The sequence below is a fragment of the Leguminivora glycinivorella genome, chromosome Z, assembly GCF_023078275.1.
Source record: "Leguminivora glycinivorella isolate SPB_JAAS2020 chromosome Z, LegGlyc_1.1, whole genome shotgun sequence".
Classification (NCBI taxonomy): domain Eukaryota; kingdom Metazoa; phylum Arthropoda; class Insecta; order Lepidoptera; family Tortricidae; genus Leguminivora; species Leguminivora glycinivorella.
The window spans coordinates 17,452,593-17,471,296 of NC_062998.1; the positions used below are offsets into that span (position 1 = coordinate 17,452,593).

General features: G+C 37.3%; 1 protein-coding gene across 5 annotated transcripts in view; it reads right to left on the reverse strand.

Moving 5' to 3' along the window:
- LOC125240971 (cyclic nucleotide-gated cation channel alpha-3) overlaps positions 1 to 18,704 on the reverse strand; it is a 120,788-nt gene that overhangs the window by 91,099 nt on the left and 10,985 nt on the right. For all 5 annotated transcript variants that reach the window (XM_048149196.1, XM_048149198.1, XM_048149197.1 and 2 more), the window contains exons 2-3: positions 17,637 to 17,766; positions 847 to 963 (exon numbers count right to left, since the gene is read on the reverse strand). The gene's annotated coding sequence lies outside the window, so the exon portion shown is untranslated. The remainder of the gene's footprint in view (positions 1 to 846; positions 964 to 17,636; positions 17,767 to 18,704) is intronic.

Consider the following 18,704-nt stretch of genomic DNA (forward strand, 5'->3'; position numbering starts at 1 on the left):
GAGCCTTGGAATCCTGTTAATTAAACTATGTCGCCAAATTAAACCAGTGCCTACTATCGTCGCGCCGGAGACAACGTGGCGTAATACGGCGAGGTACCAAGACGCCTTCGGGCACGCGTCGACGGCACAAATTGTAGCTCAATTACTTTGTTACTATACGTAATACTTATTTATACAAACATACATGTACAAATATGCCCATGTCCTTGTCGTTTAGGTACTTAGGTTCCTGAACATATTTAACAAAACGGTTGGGATTTCTTTTGGGACCCGATTGTTGAACTTTGAGCGCACAATTACGTCACTTGATAACTAATAGCGAAAATCTATTAATGAAATACGAGCGCTATAAATCGAGAATCTAGTGGTATTAAGCACTCGTCGATTCTATTTTCTAAATTATGTTTGGTCGAACTACACGAAATCGAGCAGTCCCATTTTAAAAAACAGTCCTCTGTTTTATCTTAGGTAGTTATTATTATTAAGTATCAATTATAAATGGATAACAATGACAACAAACAGTCAACGGGGATATTGACACCAAGCTGGATAGAAAGTCTTATCTCAAGAAAAGAGTCACGTGTGTTTAGCTTATGAGCTCTGGGGTATTTTTTCAACTTCAATTGCATTTTTTTTTTTTAGTTTCGGTAGTCGGGTTCGGATAATATGCACACGGCTGAAAAATACCTACAATAGCTATAACATTTTGAGACAGAAATCAGTAACGAACAGTGATCGGGCGCTTGGCGTCATTTCTACAAGTCGCAAGGCAAGGTTCATTATGAAACTTTAAAATGACACACAATTGTCCGATCTCTGGTAGTGAATATAAAGTTGAGCACTAACCTATGAGACTGTGCCGGCTGGCCCCGAGGCAGTGCGCGGGCGGCGAGCCGGCCGCACGCAGCGCGCCGAGCGCGCCGCCGCCGCCGCCGCCGCCCAGCGCGCCCTCCTCCAGCGCACCTGTCATCAAATACGAGTACTTACATCATTACATCGCAATCATTAAACATTGCTCGCCTCGAGCGTACCAGATTCCTACCTGATAAAAAATTGTAGTAAAAAGTATGTAGGTTATCTACAGAATAATTTGTAACTAGTTATATAGATATAAATATTATGTGAAGTTTATTTACACGAGTTACTTACATATAAGTAGTAAAGGACAGGACTAATGAAATCAGTACCTACGTACCTAACGTCGCCAAAAATAAGACATATAGGGAGTTAATTTTAGAGTATTTTTTATATTTTACTCGCACTTATGACGCATATAAAATGTCTACCGCTTTCGCATTAGAAGATTTCCGCTTACATTACGGAAAAACAAAGATCTCTCAAGCCGTAATAATAAGCGGTACGGTATTTAAGCTCCGGTGGTTGGACGGCGTGAAAATAGCAACGCAAATAAGGTCCACAAGGGGTATTTTCAAAAGTTTGACAACAAAACTAAGCCCTCAACAAACCCTCTTCGGCCAGTAGCCTTAGAGCCGATACCAATGAACTGCACAGCAACCCCACTGCAACTTATATGAGAATTGCAAGCCAACGTACCGTTTGCGTGCATTCGGCGTGCGGCTTCCAAACAGTTTGCAGTTGAGATTAATCTGTCTGTATCGAATCTTACTAGAAGGTGTTGGTAACAACAAATGAAATGTATTATTTTCTTTTCTATTTAGCTTTAATTTTGTTTTCCCCTCACTAGCTCGGAAACGCGTGTTTTGTCCTTTAATACCAGCGGGTAAAAACGCATTTTATCCACAAGTGGGTAAAGTAATTTGACCTTGAATAAAGTCAAATTAACTGCTTTAAAATTGATAAAAGTAGGTGAATCTAGCAATAAAGATGATTTACCACCTGCGGAACTACTAGAAGAAGTGATAAACGCATCTTTTGCGTTGTGGTTTCCTCGCTATAGTGAGGGGAAAAGTTTTGTGTTACACTCGGGTGCAAATGTATTTTACTTCTCGTGTGTTAAAAAACTCGCAAGTTCAGGATTCTATTCTCGAACCACTCGCTTCGCTCGTGGTTCAACTATAGAATCCTTTCACTTGCTCGTTTTTCAATTCCACACTCGGCGTTAAAATACAACTTTGCCCCCTTGTATAACAAATAACTATTGTTAACAAATAACTATTGTTATACAAGGGGGCAAAGTTGTATTTTAACGCCGAGTGTGGAATTGAAAAACGAGTAAGTGAAAGGATTCTATAGTTGAACCACGAGCGAAGCGAGTGGTTCGAGAATAGAATCCTGAACTTGCGAGTTTTTTAACACACGAGAAGTAAAATACATTTGCACCCGAGTGTAACACAAAACTTTTCCCCTCACTATAGCGAGGAAACTACAACGCAAAAAATGCGTTTATCATTGCTTCCAGTAGTTCTACAGGTGGTAAATCATCTTAATTACTAGATTCACCTACTTTTATCAATTTTAAAGCAGTTAATTTGACTTTATTCAAGGTCAAATTACTTTACCCACTAGTGGATAAAATGCGTTTTACCCGCTGGTATTAAAGGACAAAACACGTGTTTCCGAGCTAGTGAGGGGAAAATAACTATTCTTTCTTTATATCCATACACAGATTGATTGAATCCTACGGTAAGCTCAAGAAGGCCTTGTGTTGAGAGTAGTGAAATTATGAACTAACGGTTTTCCAATTCAACATGGTGACATATAGAGGTATATATTATATACAAATACTAATATACATAGAAAACATGTGTGACTCAGGAACAAATATCTGTGATGATCACAATTAAATCCCCTTACCGGGATTCGAACCCACCAGGACCGAATCATGACGTTGCGTTGGGCCAGACCAGTCGTGAAACCTTTGAATGATAGACGACGAATTAGCGTAGGTACATTGAAGAATCAATATTCAATAATACCTACTAATTCTTCGGAAAATTGGAATATAATCGGCTTTGAATATTTAACCCAAGGAATAAGGAAAATACGGCAAGAATAAACTTCGTTCACCTAGCAGCTCGGCTACTTTACTATAAAATGGATTGCAATTTCCTGCGAAGAGACGTCTGCCGCATGCCGTGAATGTAACAACTAAAGGAAACCCACCGAGCTGCGCGAACTTGAGCTTTCATCACATACCAATGGAATATATCTTAACTTAACCAACGCGAAGAATGAGTTTTAATGATCACGGAAAAGTTATACTCGTACAAACATAGAGAATTTTATTATGGACGCGTAAAATATTTTGCTGAAAATTGCTACCAAACATGAGATATTTAAAATGGCATGTTTGTGTCATTGGGCATAACGCACTATTGAGCAAGAGCCTAGAGCTGCCAGACTTACCTAATTTTCTCAAGGATGTAACTTTGGAATAATGTAGAGATCCTTAAATTCTCAAGACTGATTTTAATGTATACTTATGTTAGAAAATACTGTTATGTATCAGCATTGCAAGATCATTTCCGCCGCCCGCAACTTTTACCAGGCGCTTGAAAGTGTCTGTAATTTACCTCATCTTCTCAAGCTACGGCCGGCACAAATGACGGCAGTGAGACCGATTGCAAAAGACTTCAGTATTGTGTATTGCTACACCATATATCTTAAGTAGGTATAACGCAGTCTCAGTGACTGTGCAACAGTGGCGGAGCGTCGATACAACTCGATTCCCAACGGGTTCCCTAAAATTCTCTAGTATCTGTAGAAGTCCGTACAAAACAGATGCCAATAACCCCTCCGGCTTTACCATCGAAAATATTCACGCCCCGCCACTGCTGTGCAAGTACTTATTTACGCAGTATTTTGCATCGGAGATAGACAGTCTTTGTACAGTATTTTTCTTCGGAGATAGCTGCACTCGGTAAATATTCCAAAGCAGTAATTTGGCACAGTTTCAAATATCGCAATCAAAAACAGAAAAAGAATAAGCGAAATATATTCAAAATTATTGTTATGCAAAGATTGCAGCTGATCTACAATTCAAATTTTTCAGGCAACTGGTAAAGTTCTTAATAAAGTTTAAAAAGACACTATACTGCCACGTACAAAATGGCATTTTTATTTATCAAAAGTCCAGAAATTAATGAATTCCATAACTGCCAACCAAACCGATATGTCAAGATTATCTATCGAATCCATAATTCCATATGGTTCGAATCCAGCTTTGGACTCTTGGTAGTTGTTTCTTTGTATACGTCATTTATTTCGGTTTATTATTAATCGACTTGTGAAATTAGGTTTTACGTTTTACCTACTTTTCCAGCACTCAATATTGCTTCGCGTTGCCACAAGAAAGAAAGTGACACTACAGACAGCTTTTGAAATATGTACTTGTACAGTCGAGGTCAAAAATACCTTTACAGTTGAGTGTTACAAAAATACCATAAAATAATAATAATAATCATTTAAATAATTTTACACACTGCATGACAAAAGTATGCTTCCAACACACATGACAGATTCATCTTTTTACTTATCGCACCAAAGTTCAGTTTACAATCTGTCTTCCATAGAAACATTGTCACAAATTATGATATGAGCTTCAATCACAGAAATGGTGTAGTATGAGATGAGAATCAATTTATTTATTTATAGGTGTGACGTTTACCTTCCGAAAATATCCATTTTCTACGAATTACTATGAATGTTATATCTCTTTCAGTTAACTTTTCATTCTTGTACAACAAATATGTAACTACTTTCTGTTCTAGGAAGAATACCTCACTTTATGTTTGTTTTATGGTTAACAAAGGTCGTTTTTAATTATAAAAAATTATAGCTCCCAAGGTGGCATTAACAGCCCTAAGCACGTTTACAACCGCTGCGTAATAAAAATGAGTAAGTACCCACGAATAAAATATTTCGACTAAAGGTGTAAAAAAAAACGGTCAAGTGCGAGTCGGACTCGCTCACCGAAGGTTCCGTGCAAACTTTCGATAGTTGAATCATCAAAATGTTATTTATAGAACTCTACAGATTTGACTAAATCCCTCAAGACTCAATTTCCCACATGATAAAATATTACTTGTATTTTTATATACAATTTTATTGTTAAACAACGTCCAAATAAAATAAAGACTATTCGACTTCAATAGTTTACTACTTACGACATGTCGCAAGGACGCTCCTGAACCGACCTCATTATATCAGGAAAAACACGATGTAGGAAATGAGCGATCAACGTACAGCGACATCTATCGGCAAATTGAGTAAACTAATGCGCGCGAGCTAGTATGGAAGATGATTTTTATGGAATAATTGTTTATTGCGTGAACCGATTTTAACCATTTTGCCTCTATTTGAAAGCAGGTAATTTCATTGTTATTTTGTTAAAAAATACAGGTACAATAAACACCCGCAAGGGTGTTGAAATTGAAAATGTAAATCTGTGAGGTTTTTATAAATAAATAAAAAGTTTTCAAGATACGTGTACGATTTTATTTTTCCTGTAATATTCATTATAATAGCCATGTTTGGTGAAAATTTCAAATCAAAATTTATGTTGGTAAACTTCGGAGACAAAGGGGGGCGGTATTTTTTTTACATTTTCCTTCAATAAACTTTTTTTTCCACAAATAGTTTTGATATGTACAGTTTGAGCTCTTTCTAACGATACCCCACTTGACCTAGTTATTTGAAATTTACAGTTTGCCCCCCTTTCATTTTGGCCATTTTCTGTAATTAATATTAATACATTTTAAAAAAATACTTTCAATTTGTAGAGGTTAACGATGTTCATAAGTGTTCCAAATTTCAAAGCGATAGCATAAGTAGTTCTCGAGATATTTAATAATGTGACAGACAGACAGACAGACAGACGGACAGAACGGCGACATAAGGGTTTCTTTTGTACCTTTTTGGTACGTGTAGTGAGGTCACAGTCATAGCAGCGTCATACACTCACACATAGATAGATAACCTTTAGAGAACATTAAATTAACAATAAGATAATAAAGTATCAAGTATCAAGTACCAATTAACCTTTGAAATATGAGCACATAGTATCATGGAATAGATACCATGATAACTCCCACTTTAATAGATAATTAGATAATATCCTACTATATAAACACGATGTATCTTCAGTCAATGATACAGAAATTCCCACAGTCTTGTCTTGTCATTTACCTCCGGAACACCCACCATTTCATACGGAACCCTAAAAACGTACACCCATGCACAGACCCAGCTGCCTAACGATCAGTAACAAGACTAACCAGCATGGGAACCTTGTAATAGTAATAATGGGGGATTAATTATATAAACCAGTTCAATTTTTGTTTTTGACAACATGGTAAATCCTAATGATCTCATTGTATTGTAAACAACTTTTCATCTCGACTGGTTATTACACTAACTTTAAATACAGTCAAATGGGGTGAATAGGGATGCCGGTGTGAATAGGGACGAGACTTAAAATATGATTTACCGGACATTTACTAAACATCTACTTACGCAAAGTATTATATCATAACAATTGAATGGTACAATTTCTGTAGTATTTTTTTTAAAGACATTGGAGGGCAAATCACATTTTAGGTGTCTTCCCTATTCACCTCAGCATCCCTATTCACCCCATTTGACATTAGGTAAAAAGTAATCCGGGTACCTAGCCAACCTTACAATCGCTTACCCAATTCGCTTACTAATATCGTTATCGTAGCTAGCTCTCTCTCTCTATCGTTTTTCCGTATTGGCGCAATACCTAGAGACGCTTTTCCCAGTAGCAATCGAAAACGGAAATGAAGACGAAAACTTTCGGAAATGCCAACCAACATAATTTTGCAACTTCAAATTAACAATTAGGTAAACATGATAATAGACCAGGAAAAATAGCTTGACCTGGACATAATTCGATAACCGTAATTTTCTTTTTCTGTCGTATAAAGTATCATTAGTGATAGTTAAAATACAAATTATTAATCAAATTAGGGTTCTGATTCAATTTAAAAAAAAATAAAAACGAACTTTGAATATTTTTTGATTTTATAACTAAAGTATTAAATGTAATCCGGAAAAAGTGCTTGTATTATGTTGTGACACCTGCATTTCATATAAAAACATCTAATTTTTATAAATAATTCATACAGAACTATCATTTATAAAGAAGGTTTAGTAAGTTACACATTTTCAGGCGTATTTCACTAGAAAATATTGTTAACCGTAATCCTGCAATTTATTATGAATATAATATTACGTGTGTTGATAAATTATTAAAACTTATACCAATACTTTTGGCGCTTGTTCAAAATCTTAAATATTGATAATTTTAGGAAAGGAAAAATACCTAACTAAATTGAAAGATGGTAAATTTTGCCGTTAATATATTCTTAGTACTATACGAAATCAATTAAACAACAAATATGTAAGATTCATTACTTAATTGATATTTTTCTTACTTGCGCTTTAATATGAACGTTATTACCTGCAGAATAAGGTCGTGCACAGAGTAGGTATAGCTAGTATAGTAGTAGCGGGAACGGGCGGCGAGTCGTCAACACGTGTTTCATATCAAGGGCGCCGCGTTTTCAAAACGCTTCGATAACAAATATTTCACTGTCCAGTATAAGAGAGCTCCCTTATTACAAGTGACAAAAGTCATACAAATCAATTAGTCCGATAGGTCACGTTAAACTGGTCAAGTCGTTAGCTCAATAATAGTACCTATCGAGCTTGACGAGATGCTTGGATCACAACAACGTAATATGTATGAAAGCTTGCGGCGCTTCTTTCGAGTCGTGTGTAACGTATTTTGGCGAGGCAAATTTGAAGCACAGTGCGTGTCTGTCTCACTCACTCTTACGGTAAACCTAATGAACTGTTTCACTTTCAGAGGATTTTTGAAGTAATTTGGGTAATATGACATTGTCGCGGTCAGGTCTTTCCGGTACAAATTTATCGGTGGATCTTTTCGGATTTGTGGATGATGAGCCGATGCGATGTCGCTTCATTTTGAAGTGTCGACTCTCGCGAGGGAGTTCTTAGAGGACCGCGAGGAGCGCGTGTGACTGTTGAGTTTTTGAATGATTTGAAGTTTGTGAATGATTTTATTTTGTGTGTATTTGTGTGGGCATGAGGTGTTTGTGTTGCGAGAGTCAAATCAATAATATGAGTGGTACAAATTTTATTAGGGGGCCTCATGTGTGAGAAACTCAACACTCGAATGCTGCGTAACAATGCGAGCCGAAATCGCCTAATCGGAAGTGTCCGACTTGGTATCGACTAATCTATACACGTTGTAACATGAGAAACCAGAAATCAAAACCTGGTTTCTGGTATCTAGTACCCGGTAACCGGTAACCGGTAACCGGTAACCGGTAACCGGTATCCGGTATCCTGTATCCGGTATCCGGTAACCGGTATCCGGTAACCGGTATCCGGTATCCGGTAACCGGTATCCGGTAACCGGTAACCGGTATCCGGTAACCGGTATCCGGTAACCGGTATCCGGTAACCGGTATCGGGTAACCGGTATCCGGTAACCGGTATCCGGTAACCGGTATCCGGTAACCGGTATCCGGTAACCGGTATCCGGTAACCGGTATCCGGTAACCGGTAACCGGTATCCGGTAACCGGTAACCGGTGACGGGTCTCCGGTATTCGGTGACCGGTAACCGGTAACCAGTAACCAATGACCGTTAACCGGTATCCGGTAAACGGTGACCGGTAACCGGTAGACGGTAACCGGTATCCGGTAAACGGTAGACAGTAACCGGTAACCAGCATCCGATATACGGTATCCGATATCCGGTTTCCCGTGTTCGGTTTCCCGTTTCTGGTTTGGTTTTGGTTTTAGTTTTAGTTCTGTTAGTTTAAACAAAAACAAAACTGAAAACGAAAACGGAAACCGAAACGGGAATGGAAACGAAAACCGAAATCGAAACCGAAACCGACACCGAAACCTACACCAAAACCGACACCGAAACCAAGACCAAAACCGAAACCGAAAAAAATATTTAAGTTCCTAGAAGTAAAGAGTGACAGAGATAGCACTATAATCATTTAAGTTCCTGGTAGTAAAGAGTGACAGAGATAGCACTCATGTTAGTCAAACTCGTGGTATGTGCACTTCCCGTACACAGTAAAGAGTGACAGAGATAGCACTATAATCATTTAAGTTCCTGGTAGTAAAGAGTGACAGAGATAGCACTGTAATAATAAAATTTATGTTCCTGGTAATAAAGAGTGACAGAGATAGCACTATCATAATTAAAGTTCCTGGTAGTAAAGAGTGATAGAGATAGCACTCATGTTAGTCAAACTCGTGGTATGTGCACTTCCCGCACACAGTAAAGAGTGACAGAGATAGCACTATAATAATTTAAGGTCCTGGTAGTAAAGAGTGACAGAGATAGCACTATAACAATTTAAGTTCCTGATAGTAAAGAGTGACAGAGAATAGAGATAGCACTATAATAATTTAAGTTCCTGGTAGTAAAGAGTGACAGAGATAGCATTTTTGTTATTTAAATTTCTGTTAGTAAAGAGTGACAGAGATAGCACTATTGTTATTTAAATTTCTGTTAGTAAAGACGTAAAGAGTGACAGAGATATCACTCACGTTGGTCAAAGACGTGGTTTATGGACTACTATTTGGACCCCCCAATGTCACGCTTTTTTAATCCTTTAACATGGATTGTCACATTTAGTATGACGTAATATATGAATGACGCCTAAAGATTGAGAGAGACAGCAATATTGTTCTTCAAATTCGTGGTAGTGAGAACAGGGTGCGTAGCCGAATGGCACAAACGCTCACGAAACGAAACGCTAGTAGATATCTATCTCTATCGCTCTTGCGTATTGGCGCGACAGAGCCAGACTGCGTTTCGTTTTCGTTTCGCGTCGGAGAAATGGCATTCGGCTACGGGGCCTGAACAGAGACAGCACTATGTATCGCGCGGCCGCCGACTACGCAAGTCGCCGCGTAATTATAATAACCGTTCGGCTCCTTTTTAGATCGTGTACAGTCAACAACACAGCTGGCAAGACAAAGTGCCAAAAATATGTATAGAGTATTTTATTTCCTGTACAAGTGTTGGTACTTGGTACATTAAGGTATGTGTATACATATATTTGGCACTTTATCTGTATTCACAGCTGAGTTGCTGACTGTACCAATAACGATCAACTATGAACTTTTGTGGTTTGTTTTAAATAGTTCTATGCAGATATAGATTAGAATACCTATTCTATCGGTACTTTTTGTATAGGTTATTATAATAACTGGACAAAATAATTATAATCAGTGCCGGCGCACTCCGCGATCACGATTCTTTCGCCGAGCTACAAGGCCTTGATATATAGGATGTATTATTTTATCAGCAACAAAAATATGTGATGATATTGAATTAAGGCAAAACAAGACATATAAACGCTCTCCATTATTTCCTCCCTGGTTTATGAAGCTAGAACAATGATTTTTAACACATACGAAATTCGTACACTGAAATAAAGTGATGATACTATAAATATACTCGACATTCAAAGTCGATAATCTAGTGACGTGAGAAGTTATTGATATAACAGAATTTTGCACAAAATTTTGCAGAATTTTGCCCTTTGATGTTGAAAATGCCGCCACTCTATAAAACAAACAGACCGCACACGAGCAGCCGACATTAAATTCTATTGCACGGCGCGAAGGTCGAAAGCCGCGCCCGCACCTGGGCGTAGGTAGCGAGATCGGGTGCACGTGCGGTTACCTTTGAAATCGCCGACACACAGGTGTCGCCGTTCGCCCTCTCTTTTCATTTATGTTTCTGTTTCAATCGGTTAGCCGTTTGCCGGCCGGCAATAAAGGTTGTTTTTTTAACCGACTTCAAAAAAAGTAGGAGGTTCTCAATTCGACTGAATGTTTTTTAGGGTTCCGTAGTCAACTAGGAATCCTTATAGTTTCCCCCTGTCTGTCTGTCTGTCCGTCCGTCCGCGGATAATCTCAGTAACCGTAAGCACTAGAAAGCTGAAATTTGGTACCAATGTATCAATCACGCCAACAAAGTGCAAAAATAAAAAATGGAAAAAAATGTTTTATTAGGGTACCCCCTACATGTAAAGTGGGGGCTGATTTTTTTTTTCATTCCAACCCCAACGTATGATATATTGTTGGATAGGTATTTAAAAATGAATAAGGGTTTACTAAGATCGTTTTTTGATAATATTAATATTTTCGGAAATAATCGCTCCTAAAGAAAAAAAAAAGTGCGTCCCCACCCCTCTAACTTTTGAACCATATGTTTAAAAAATATGAAAAAAATCACAAAAGTAGAACTTTATAAAGACTTTCTAGGAAAATTGTTTTGAACTTGATAGGTTCAGTAGTTTTTGAGAAAAATACTGAAAACTACGGAACCCTACACTGAGCGTGGCCCGACACGCTCTTGGCCGGTTTTTGATCATATTAATATTTTCGGAAATAATCGCTCCTAAAGGAAAAAAAGTGCGTCCCCCCCCCCTCTATATTTTGAACCTTATGTTTAAAAAAATATGAAAAAAGATCAAAAAAGTAGAACTTTATAAAGACTTTCTAGGAAAATTGTTTTGAGAAAAATACGATAAACTACGGAACCCTACACTGAGCGTGGACCGACACGCTCTTGGTCGGTTTTTTTGTTACTCGATATCTCCGAGAATCGTGGACCGATTTTCAAATTATTTTTTTAATCGAACGGGTATAACCCCGAGATGGTCCTATTGGCACCAAGTCCCAGGCGGCGCGGCGCGCGCCACGCCGCCGCCACGCCGCCTGGGGCGCGTCTTACGTCCTTCCTATACAAAATGTACTGAGGAGACGATTTTTGAATTACACTCAGGTGGCGTGGCGCGGACGTCCGTCCGCGCCCCGAGACACGCGACGCTCTGGTGTGGCCGGTACCTTACGTCCCTAACCTATTAACCGATCCGCCGCGGTGACGCGGCCGGTGCGCGGCGCGCTCTCCCAGGCCCGCGCCCCGCGCGCTCCCCCGCCCCGCGACAGCCGCTCTACGACAACTTTGCACCCTTTTAAATTACTGACATTTACAGTTTCTTAAGCGCGACCTTCACAGTATTAATTTTGATAAAATCATGATTATAGTACACAAAAACCTGGTCTTAAGCAAAAAATCTCAGTTACAATTTATACCTACTGAGAAATTCATGTTTATTTAAGCGTTAAAAATATATGTTTAAGATCGGTGTTAAATGTCTATATATACTTAATACAATGCAAATTGATATATATATCATGGTCACCATTTTTACCTACCTAGATATTCACATTAAATGAAAACGGTAAAAAAAAGTACACAATCAGATTTATTTTCTGTGTAATATCGCTAATAACTGATCGCATCTGAGTGCACCACAAAGTTAATCTAACAAAGTTTTCGGTTAACTATTTTGCTGTTAGCGAAAAGTGGGATAATGTACTTTATCTCATGATTTTTATAAGATATGAATACGATCGTCTTTTTTTTTATCTATGTACATAATTACTATTTGATGCTTAATAATAATACCCAATAAAATATCAAAAAGGACGAGTTATTGAATTATGTCCAGGGTACCTTACTTTTACTCCACTATAATATGATACGTTACCTCCATTTCATTAATTAATGTAAAAAAATAGATTAAGGTTACAATTTTTACATTAGTAAATAATGTGTCCTCTGGTCACATATGGCACACCTGTTCAGTGGGCATATATGACACTCAAGTTAACAGCGTAAAACATGGAAAAAAATCGATTGGTTGAAATAACTCGCCAGTCGAAATCCCCGTCGAAAATGAACATTAGCGGGGTAATGTACATTTTGCGCGCTGCGACAAACTGGCTTCAGCAAATTACGCGCTCTCCAGGCTTGTGAACAGCCTATCTACTGAAAACCTGAAAAAAGCCTACTAGGGCTACTTTCATTCCATACTCATTCACGGTGTGGACCTATGGGGGACAGCAGCCGACCGTGAAAAACTGTTTAAGTTACAAAAACGTGCAGTACGCCTCATTGATAAAAAACCCTTAGACTACCCGGCACAAGAACTATTCAAAAAACATGAAATATTGACGCTACCAAGTATTTTATATACAAATAGCCTGCACTCATGTAAGGGAGAATCTACATAATCATATAATCCTCGCTCGAACTTCCGTTAGAAGCACTCGCCGACAAAACCTACTTTTTATTCCAAGGTATAGGGCTAGCAAAATTTGGAAAGTCGCTCGGTGTCATGGGACCCAAGTTATATAACTCACTACCCAAATCAATAATCGATTCTGCCCATGACCAAATATTTTAAGCGTAATTTAAAAATGCTACTCTTAGAAAAAGCTTACTACACTATCGACGAATTCCTCACAGGGAACAACTAAAATGTAAACTAATGTTATTTTCATTTTCTACAAATTTTCCCAAATATTTGGACTTATAAATTTAACAGAATTTTCTTATATAACAAATTATAAATACCGATAAATGTATAATTGACTACCAAATGTAGTAACAGTTTAAAGTTTTTTAGTTAATACCAGAAATTAATTATTGACGTGTAAATAGTTATTTGTTATACAAGGGTGCAAAGTTGTATTTTAACGCCGAGTGTGGAATTGAAAAACGAGCAAGTGAAAGGATTCTATAGTTGAACCACGAGCGAAGCGAGTGGTTCGAGAATAGAATCCTGAACTTGCGAGTTTTTTAACACACGAGAAGTAAAATACATTTGCACCCGAGTGTAACACAAAACTTTTCCTCTCACTATAGCGAGGAAAGTACAACGCAAAAAACGCGTTTATCACTGCTTCCAGTAGTTCCACAGGTGGTAAAACATCGTCATCACTAGATTCACTCACTTTTATCAATTGTAAAGCAGAAAACATGACTATATTATTCAAGGTCAAATTACTTTATCCACTAGTGGATAAAATGCGTTTTTACCCGCTGGTATTAAAGGACAAAACACGTGTTTCCGAGCTAGTGAGGGGAAAATACTATTTTTTACCAATAAACGCTATCTATCGATCTATCTATATATCTATCTGTAATAAAAATGTTAGCCATATGCCAACAATTTATACAGCACGTACAATAAATTACCAAGTAAGCATACATGGCAATTGAATACTCGTATTGGCGATTTAATTGCGTAATGTTGTTATTAGGTCCTCAAATGAAAAGTAATTATTTATTTACGAAGTCCACGCAATACACTGAATGTGTGGATTTCGGTTAATTATGCGCTCAATACATAATAAACAGTTGCTAATGGATCATACAATCATCAGATTTAATAAATGCCCGCAAGTTGGTACTGTATTCATATTATATTATACATTTATATACTACTAACTTTTGCCCGCGGCTACGCTCGCGTTAAATTCGAAAATTGCGGAATGATCCTTACAAAAATCCACCCCTCCATTTTAGGAAAGTGTGAGCTTAGTTAGAAAGAGACAAAAAGTAGACTATGTCACTCTCCATCCCTTCAACTATCTCCACTTAAAATATCACGTCACGTCAATTCGTCGCTCAATTTTGCCGTGAAAGACGGACAAACAAACAGACACACACACTTTCCCATTTATGTATAATATCAACAACAATAATAATTAATATATATAATACATATGTAGGATATATATGGATAAATGTGCCAAAAACGTTTCTATTCCAGATAATCTGTCATGAAAAATGATGATTAAAATATTTGTTAAAAATAATTTGATTTGTTCCCATTGTAGCGTCGTTTGTAATTTATACATAACTAGCTTTTGCCCGCGGCTTCGCTCGCGTTAGAAAGAGACAAATAGTAGCCTATGTCACTCTCCATCCCTTCAACTATCTCCACTTAAAAATTCACGACAATTCGTCGCTCCGTTTTGCTGTGAAGGACGGACAAACAAACAGACACACACACTTTCCCATTTATAATATTAGTATGGATGTTTACTTTAATTAAGTCTTCATTATTATTACATCAATGTAAAATTAATCTGCAGTAACTATGCAACTCGGGCGGGAAAGCACTGCAAACTACTCCGATCAAAGCCATTAACTACCGACTTCCGGCTCTGCGAGTAATAGAGGCTTTGCAATACCTTGACAGATGATGCGGTTAGCCGGTATTTTATCTGGAATCTATTACATGCTCATACTTCACAAGTTATGTATAACTACATAAGTTATACACTAGCAATCCATTCATTACGAACAACATATTCAAATTAAGGTGTTCTAGTTAACACACTCATCGCTGACCTAAGGTCGAAGCAGATAACATGGGTTTCCCCGAATGTAACGAAAATGCGTTGTACAGGCAGAACTACAACGCGTCGTGATTAGCACTAAATGGGTTAAGATCAGAAAACGGGTTTTTGAAAAGTCGTATGGTCGTAGCGCTGTGAAATTATAATACGGCTGCTATTTTAATAAGTATGAGGTCTCTCTCGAAAGACTACGTTGACTCGAATCCTGAGTTTTTACGAAACATAAGTTAAAAAAAAACTTCTCTATAAATTAATGCACAAGTGCTAATAATGTGAAAACAACATCATGTCAAAATAAGAGCACACGACTGCTTAAGGATTTTTTCTATTTAGAAGAGTGTACAGAATTTGTCTAATGGTCCCTAAAACTAACTACATGTAAGTATGTAGTGTAGTATATCGAACATTTTATACATGAAATCTTACATTAGCCCTAAAGTAACAACTTACATCAATAAACAAAATGAATACTCAGTGGTGCGGCAAATTAGAAAACAATAATCATTGTTTCAATCCAAAACCTAAACAAATGTTTAACTTCGGATGGTTTCCTACATAGTAGCGAGAAGTGCACACAAAGTTGCCAACTTGTGTTCGGGAAGCCGTGCCTTTTTATTATTCATTCCACTGCTTCGGTTTCCGCCTGTCATTGTATTTAGCTCGCAACAAATGCATTTAGCAGCAACAACGTTTCCCTCTAGCTACATAATTAAAACTTAAGAATGACAATATCGCGTAATGCTCATTTCTCATGTTGTGAGGCAAAATTTGTAGAAGTGTTTTTGATATGATAATTTTGTTTGACAATTTCTTGACTTATACTATTTTTTGAGGTACTATATCTCAAAATAATATGAGTACTATGATCCTTTGTAGCCAATAACATAATTATATTGTCCCTAAAGTACCGTATATGGATCGTAGATGCAAAACGACAACGTGTCGTGATTATCACTGAATGGATTACATAAATACGTATTAGAAAGAACCTAAGCAATAAATAATAAGATCGTCGGTTTTATAAACAAGGACAGCTAACTAGGCCAGACAAATTCGACAAAGTATACATGCCAGAGCCGAAAATACCTACCCGAAGGGATAAGTTTCTCAGAGTTGTGCCGTTCCCGAAAACGTTTTCCCGTTTGTATGGGAAATGTTCTCTCACGAGAATATTCGTCATATCAAGCGTACTTACTTTCTATCCCGACACTTGTTTGTCACGGGCTCATTATAGTCATTATACCTGCCTGGCTTGAGTGTTCGGTGATCGTATTTGCCGTTGCCGTATTGGCTTGCATAGCCACAAAAATGTTTTCATACCGATTTATTTATCTCACCGCACCCACATTCGAGAATTTATTTATGTTTTGCCCCGGTAGAGAAGCATCAAGTCCGCACTTGTACTTTATTTTATTGTGCATTGAACAAGCATTGAAGTATATAAATAAATAAAACCTGACCGAAATATATGATTATGATCAAGATGGCGCTGTTATTTTGGGGCCCATTTTTCGAAAGATATTAGTCTAATAATATTAGTGTGATGTCATAACAACCCATACGATTTGACGTGGACTAAGTAATAATATTAGTCTAATGTTGTTCAAGAAATCGGCACCTGATGTATGCGGTGATAGTTCAATAAAGTATGAAGAAAATAGTTAGGTATAATGAAATTCCGCATCATGGCGTGTAGTCATAATTATACACGGTGTTTCCGGTATCACTCAAAACCTCAGACACCCCAACTGATTTTTATTTTTTTAAACTCATCTAGAGTATTCATCTTTTAATCTGATCGTTACTTTTTTTTAATTGAATTTTTAATTTTCTGTACAGCTCTACTTGACTTTTAGATCTACACTCAATAAAATAATTGCTAACTACTATCATAAACCATAAGACTATTTATTTGTGTACGTTACTGCAACGACATAAGGTTTACCAATAGACAGCTAAGATGTCACTGTAAAACACTTTAAAGCTTTGTCACAGTAAACTTCAAATTGGACAGGTAATCGCAGTAAGCAAATAAACTCAATATTCAAAATGACAAGGTTGTAATTAGGTACGAGTTCAATTTGTTATGACTTATGATAAACATTAAGATTAAACTGACAAACAACGTCAAACTAGTAGCGGAAAAAATAATCGTCCAAGTAACCGGCCAGTATTAATACCCCTAAATACTGAAAAAAGGTAAACAACCTCTAGCAATGCGATATACACAATGTTGAATTACGAGTACAATAGAATGGGCACGTAAAAAATAACTAATAATACTAATAAAAATAAAAATATTACCCCCATCAAGATATAGCTCAATCGATTCTGAACAAACTGTTTTCAGGTTTTTAGTGTTAAGTGAAACACGGTGTATTTGTGGTCAGGCTTAAGAAGAGTGAGACATACCCGTGAACGTGGTGGTCGTGGTGGTGGCTAGGTCGGGGCGGGCGCGCGCGCCGCCCGCATGCTATCAGCTGGCCTGCGCCGGCGCCGGCGCGGACATCTCCCCCGCCAACTCCCGCTCACCCTCGTGCGCCTGCACATGCCACAACCGGACATACTCAACACATAGGTACGTCATGTTGACATTCGGCTCTTTCGCTTGGCTGCCAACTAAGACTATGGAAGTTAAACTTGCGTAAATCAATAGGTTCATACAACAATAAAAAATACAAGTCAAATAATTTGCCAAGATTGCTTGATATGGTGGGGAAGTGTTCTAAATTTATTTGATAACTACTTATACAATTTAATTATAGAAATAATTATGATTAAATTTAAACTATAATTTATACATATTTAAAAATACATATAAAATATTGAAAAACAAGTTTCTACTCTAAAATAAACGTGGGCATTTAGAACCTTGTTTTTCAATAATTACTAGGACTATGCGTCGAAGTGGCACAAAAACCAACAGAGTTGAAAGTTATGTATCTCATTTAATAGTGCGTCTGCCACTAGTTTTTGATACGATAAGTAGTATAAACGTGAATAGCGCTCTCCAACGAGATAATAAATAATATAATTACTATAGAACCAAAAATCCCACACGTGGTCCTTGACATTTACGCTATCGAGTAACGTACTCAAAATTAATGAAAAGGTCAAAAAATCATGGAAAAGACTGAATTCCATTAACATGTAAGATTTAGTAATTTTAGTCACAATGTCATCTCCATTATTACTTCAGCAATAAAGTCCAAATACCTAAAGGTTGGATCGATAGGAATGGAACTCTGTATCCTCAATGATAACAATTTCTATGCTTCCAGTGCTCATAGAACGACATGAAATTTAACAACCGAACTCTCATCTATTGGCTTTAGCACGATAAAACGTTGTCTATGCTCCTTTAAAGGACACATGCAGTCAGTATAAGTAACATATATCATATGTGCTTATATGTAGCTTGGCAAAAAAAGATGAATAATGTGGTCTCTATCGTCTATGTAAAGCGTTTTGCATGTGGCA